Genomic DNA, 7,076 nt, shown 5'->3' on the forward strand with positions numbered 1-7,076 from the left:
GTTCCAGCATACCATTGCTTCCCAACCTCCTCTAACCTCCCCTGGGGAGACTTTGAGGACTTCCTCAAAGACCTTATCTTCTGTTACAGTCACCAATGCCCGAGGGCAGCTTTCTTATCTCACTTTTGAGAGTGGTGGCCGTTTTCTTGTTGCCCTCGGTACACTGTTTAAAACTAGGACAAGGCCCTGTTCTGGGCTCAGTCCTCTTATCCCTGGACTGCCATTCTGGAGACTTCCCTTTTGTGTATTCTAGAAGCTGTTCCCAACTTTTATTTTCTGTGCTAAGGTAGAATATTGAACCCCAGCTTGTGATTATAACAATGGAAAGCAGTGCAACTACTTCTCCTGTCTCAGAACCCCTTATCTGGAGATGCTTTTTTAATAGTGTAAAGCCCTGAAATCATTCACTGACTCTTAGACAAATAGACTCTGAGAGGCCTCCGATACTCTTCTCCTGTGTCTGAAAATCACAGAGAGGTAGCCAGCCTTCTCAGTGCATCCTGAGAAAGACTCATGTAATTACAATGGTTAGTATTGGAACTGAACAGTTGGTAAACAGATATCCCTAAAAGCCAAGAATCACTTTTGGGCCCCTTCTATTCATGAGGGTAATATCCATCATTCGTGATGTTACTGAGACCTAATAAAGACCTTATGTCCAAATATGTTGCATCAAACTGCAGTGCCACAAAATGATCTATAAAAAGCTCCTGTCATCCACTGCATTTGCACAAAATGTTACATTCCTCTTCTAGACAGTCATGGTGCATGTTAGCCTGAAGACTCCAAGAGTGCTCTAGCAAAAAGGCCTTTTTTAATGTTTTACCTGGTATTTTCCAAACTTATTTGGCCATGGAAATTGTGAAGTCTATGCAACGACAGCATTTGCAGATAAATTACTATATTGACTGAGAGCCTATATTGACTAAGAGCCAACTATATTGATTAAGAGCCTGATATTACTATATTGACTAAGAGTGCCCAGCCATAGTAGTGATGCAAATATTTACTAAATTAGATTGAATTTCCCTACATGCTTCCCTGTCTTGCATATTTCCATTGTCCAAGATGAGGAGACAGCATTTATTTCCTCCCCTCGGGATATACTAGTCTTCCCTTGAAGACAATGGTCTGGTCAGAAATGAAACTGTCTGTGGGAAGTGGGATGATGTGAACCGCTCTGTTGGGATCAAGGGATGAAGTGCCCCAGGACTCGTGACTGCTCGTCAAGCTCGTGAAGGTTGAGCTTCCCCGTCAGTCTTTCTTCCCTTTTCTTCTGCAGGCAAGTCCAGGTCAGAAACATTTGTAGCAGGGGCAATAAACCCACATATTCCTCTCCCTTGACAACCTGAACCTCCAGTGACATTTTGTTCATGAGACCCGCCCATCTGCACCATGAAGGAGGCATTTGTCTTGTCCTGTGTAACTGCTTCATCATTACTTCCCAAGGTCCTTTAGGCTTTTGAGCAGGGGCCCGGGTGGGTAACTAATGTTACGATTCTCATGATGAAAGAAGCCTTGTTAACCAATTTAGCAAGTGAATGATCTAAAAGAAGGAATAATTAAAAAAAAAAAAAGTGTGTTTGTGTGCATGTGTCGGGGGGTAATACAACATTGTGGTTAAGAGCCGAGGCTCTGGAGACAGACTGCCTGGGTTCCAGTCCAGCTCCACCACTAATCAGCTTCATTGTCTGACCTGTAAAATGGGAATAATAACAATGATACCTGCCTCATAGCCTTATGGTGAGGATTAATTCAGATGATCCGAGTTAAATGCTTGGTACAAGGCCTACCTCTGTATGAAAGCAGGGATTGTCCCTGTGTAAGCTCACCACTGCTCCCAGCATGCAATCAGTGCTCAGTCTCTGTATCTGCACAGACTGCAGAATGTTTGCTGTCACCAATGTGTCCCTCAGTGGACGACTGCAGAAATTGGACGAGGGACTATATGTCAAGTACTAAGCATGGTGCTTGGCACAAAGTGGACCCTCAGTAAATAAATTCCAGGTATCTCTTTCCCCTAGAATATCTTCCTTAATTCCTTAAAAAAGCACTTGGCATACCCACCTGCTCTGCTCCTAGTCCTTTCTAATACAGTAACTCGGGAATCTATGAGCAGCAAAGGATGTTCATTTTAAAATCACTCATTTATCATCTCTTTCTTTTTGCACTGGTAGAGGGACTTAAGTACCTTCCCATTATGTTTCTCTATCCAAGTCACACAACACTCTTTTCCCAATCCCTTAGAAGAAAGAATTCAAATTCCAATTAAATATCCTGAGGCCAAAGACAGCACATTCTTTCTTCTGAATGCAGATAATAGATATTAACCAGTTTATGGCTGTTAGTGACTTTCTGGACTTGAAATTTTTTATTTCCTTTTTTTCAAACCTATAAATTCACAAGGTTTTGCTAAATTCATTGTCCAGATAATGCTCTGCTGGTACTTAATAAGAAAGCTACACCTGATGCTAACTGCACAACCTCAGGAAACTCATGCTAAGGTTTGAGCTACAAATTGTCTCTGAAAGTGTGAAATGAGCTTGCTTTTTGCATAAATTTTCTTTAACTTCCGTGGTTAAGTCCTGGCTGACTCTAATGATTTAATAGTAAAAAAATTCACTCTCCACCTGCTCATCTCTTAAGGAGCTGCCTCCTTCTAGATTCTATAGTTGAACTGTTTGTGGGCAAAGCCCTAGGAACGGGAAGGTAAAAGACATTCATTTCTTCATGGCATATTTCACCAAGCTTTAAAACATAGGCCTGAATTACATCCTAACATATTAAAGATCTCCTGATGGAACCAGGAACTGGAGAACGTTTATGGTCTGCATAACTTTCAGTAACCTCAGAGGAAGCTGCACAAGTCAGGTCAGTAGAATAAATGCTGCTTTTAACATGTCATGTAATAGCTACTGATTTCTAAATTTAGTTCACGGAATATAGGCATTAATAAATCTTACAACCACACATTGCTCTAGCCTTTCAGTGCGTATTTCTAATTATTCATGTGCTCAGATATTTTACATTACGGCTGAATAATGAATGCCAGTGAATTTTTTTAGTAGAAAAGGAAAACTAGCAAAAATTAACTGTGATAGTTTTGCAACTATTAATTAGATATTAACTAGAAGATAATATATTCTGCTTTGAGTATTTCTGTTTATTAATTCTTAAAAGTCTGCTTATACTCCTGTGAGTGAAATGCATGCTTCATTTCTATTTCACAGCAGGGAGCTAGACCTAGAAATTTCCTATGTCCCTTTCAAAGTGATCATAGGAACACCCTGCTCCAACCCTGAATAGTTCCTTGTGGACTTTAGATTGTCTTTCTGTCTCTTGCCAATTTAGGGACTCCACTTTCACCTCTGGCCTTAACTTTGTGTCAGTCAACACTCTGTGGACTGGTCAATTTGACCTTTTTGGTGTCCCCCTGTTAGATCCTTTGGCTCACCTAATCTGTCACTCAGGGTACCCTCTGTTATCTTGAATGTACAGCTTTCGAAAAGAAATACATTATGATCTCAGATGGACTGATCACTAGAAGCACTAATGAAACTACAGTAACAAATGGCCAGAAAAGAAACTGAAGACTGAATCGCTAAACCACATGGGGCTTGTGTCAAACGAGAGGGAGACAATCCAAAAGACTGCCCAGTGCCAAAAGGGTAAAGGCATCTATGCCCTGCAGTTAAGAGTGTGGTCTCTGGAACACACTTGCATGGCATTAAATCTTGCTCTGTAACTTTCTTGCTTGTGACTTTGGACAAATCACGTAGTAACCTGGACTATAAGATGGGGGTAAACATAGATGATCAACCTCATGGGTTTGCCATGAATATTACATGAGATTATTCATGTAAAACACTTAGTGTGTACTTAGTGCATAGTAAGTGCTCAATAGCATTTAGTTGATATGTAAGCTTTGGGTGTTAATATCATTAAATTAATATTATTATTATATATTGCTTCAAATTAATCTTTCCCTAGTTGTAGATCTTAATTAGGCACCCATCTGCCATGTGTACTCATTCATCCACCATTTATTGATCATCTGCTATGAGCCAGACCCTATGTTCTACATGCCTGGGATACATCAATAAACAAAATAGATTCCTGATCTCATGGGATTTATTTTCTAGTTGGGGGAGACAGAGAGTAAACAAGAAACCTCATAAAGAAATAAATTCTGTAAGTGCTATGGGAAAAAGAAAAGTAGAGCAAAGAAAGAGGGACCGTGAGTTCTGGTAGGCAGGTATGATCATAGAGGCCTTACTGAGAAGGCGACAAGAGAAGACTTGAAAGAGAGACAGAGCTGGATGTGTGGCTATCTGGGAGGACAGCATCCAAGGCAGGGAACAGCCGCTGCACATACCCAGCATGTTCAAGTCCAGCCAGCAGGCCAGAGGGGCTGGAGGGAAAGGGGAAGAGCAGTGGGAGCCTAGGCTTTTAGTTTGAGGAAGAGTAGTATAGTATTGCGGGGTTGTGAGTGGAAAAGAGACCCATCCAGACATAGGTGGGTAGCCCAGTTCCTCATTTTCCAGCCAATATGAACTTTTCCTGCTACACTTCATCTTGACTAAAACTGCTAAGCATCTTTACCAAGGTTTTGCCTTCACAAGACTCATGTGGGCCGAACATCCCTGTTGTATGTTTATGTGATTATACTTCCGATTAAGACAGCCTTAAGTGAGATAGATAATTGAGATAGTTAGCCTCTAGATAAACAGACAAATCATAGTTTAGGAATTTCCTAAATGCTGCTGCCTCTACGGATATCAGCTGACATGCAGTTTTCAGCCATACCAAATACATACATTGTAGAGACATACATATGCACAGTCATGGAAAATACTTATCCATAATATTGTTTGTGAGTTAATAAACAGGATTGTTGATATTCATCTTCCTCCATGTTCTATATATTTCTCAAAAATGCTTAGACTTTTATTCTTTGCTGATTTGATAATACAAAGTCAAATCTCAATCATATGACTTCCTCTGGAATAGATACTCAACTTAATTTGATATGCAGTAATATAGTTGCAAACAAAATCAATGTTTAATTAGATTGAAGTTGATTTCCTCATTTAGTTTTTAATCTATAAAATCTGGGATTTTTGCTTGGTTTTCATCTTCATGAAAACTCAATTAGATGAGTGTTGCATTAAAACAATGAGAAGTTTTAGTTAAAATAACATGCTTTGCTAAAATCTAGTACACAATGAAGGAGAAGTAAAACCAGATAAAATATATAATTATTACAATGATGCTACCACTGCTTTTCAATGATATTTATTTATCATTTTGTCACAAATAAGTTTTCTTGGAAGTAGAGTTGAAGCTTATGTATTTGGGATAATTAAAAGATTGGATGGATTTAATTATCTTAATTTCTATAGAGGAAGTAAGCTTCTTACGAGAATATAAATTTTTATTGTTGGGTAGGGAGTTGAAGAAATCTGGTTTAAATTTATTTTCTCCTAAGACTGTTTTTCATTTATCATCATTAACACAATGTTGGTTACTAGAAAAATAATATAAGAATATAGCAGATATTCAATGTGTGTGTGGGTAAATTTGAAAACTGATAGTTGCTTCCTTGGTGGCCTATCTAGAAATGGTGTAACAGGGACTACCACTTGAAAAGCCACCAGGGAAAGGGCAAGAAATGTGTATGAGTGAAGCATCTCAGTGCAAGAAGATAAATGGTAGCTAACGGTCAGCTGCGTGTCTGGAAGGCAATGGGGAGCGGTGAGGAAAGCAAAGCTATGTCCCATCTCAGTGGGTCAGCCACTTCTCAGCCAGGTCCAGCCACAGGGTAACAAAAGCTTGGCTTTGCCAAATCTGATTTTGTAAGAAAAGTTAAGATTCCTGATTTTTATGTGTCAAATTTCCCAAGTATTTGGGAAGGTAGCTTTATAAAAAAAATTTGGTAGCTAGCTTTTTAAAAAAGTCTATCTGGGACAAAACTGCATAGGTCCAAGAAAACATGACTGTTGGCCAAATTCAGTCCATAGTCCCCTTCTGTGGCACATTTTGGTGTACACTTCACACGGTGAAACTGAGAAGCAGAGGAACTCCTTATATGTGTGATTTATAGAAGCCTCATTCGTCCCTGCTCTTCGTCTATGAATCACTTTGTTATACCATTTTATCCGATAAAAAAGTTTTTATCAGATACCATATCCTATTATTGCTGTTAGGTATACTGGCTGTTATTAGAATCATCTGTATTACAAAGTAACTGTAAATAATGCTATTAATATAGCAAAATTAAATACAGAATTTACATATACATCTATTGTTTCAAATATGTTATCTTATTCTTCCAAAATGATTATAAGTTTGCAGTTCTAAAATCCGAGGTATGGCACAATTTAATAAACTACCTAATGTGACACATATATGGTAGTGGCAAGCCAGAGATTAAAACCCAGGTTTATCTACTCTGATCAGTGAAGTTTTTCTATGATCCAGTTTTATTATCTTTATATGCCAGGTTATCATCAAACTTAATATTGAATCTTACTGCAGGAAAAAAGTATGTACAACATTCATCTGTTGAGAAGCTAAACTATATGCTTGATGTCTTCCTGGAAAATTCTGTAATAGGATAAAGGAACTTCTGCTAAAATGCAAATGTGTGCATGTGTGTTTTCTTGTTTTATTTTTCTTTGCCCATTTTTATTTATTTTTTATTTTTTGTTATACATTAAGTTCTGGGATACATGTGCAGAACGTGTAGGTTTGTTATAGGTATACACATGCCATGGTTGTTTGCTGCACCCATAAACCTCTCATCTATATCAGGTATTTGTCCTAATGCTATCCCTCCCCTAGCTCCCAACCCCTAACAGGCCCCAGTGTATGATGTTCCCCACCCTGTGTCCTTGTGTTCTCCTTGTTCAACTCCCACTTATGAGTGAGAACATGCAATGTTTGGTTTTCTGTTCCCGTGTTAGTTTGCTGAGAATGATGGTTTCCAGCTGCATCCATGTCCCTGAAAAGGACATGAACTCATCCTTTCTTATGGCTGCATAGTATTCCATGGTGTATATGTGCCACATTTTCTT

This window comes from Mandrillus leucophaeus, unplaced genomic scaffold, assembly GCF_000951045.1.
Source record: "Mandrillus leucophaeus isolate KB7577 unplaced genomic scaffold, Mleu.le_1.0 Scaffold454, whole genome shotgun sequence".
In the NCBI taxonomy this organism is placed as follows: Eukaryota; Metazoa; Chordata; class Mammalia; order Primates; family Cercopithecidae; genus Mandrillus; species Mandrillus leucophaeus.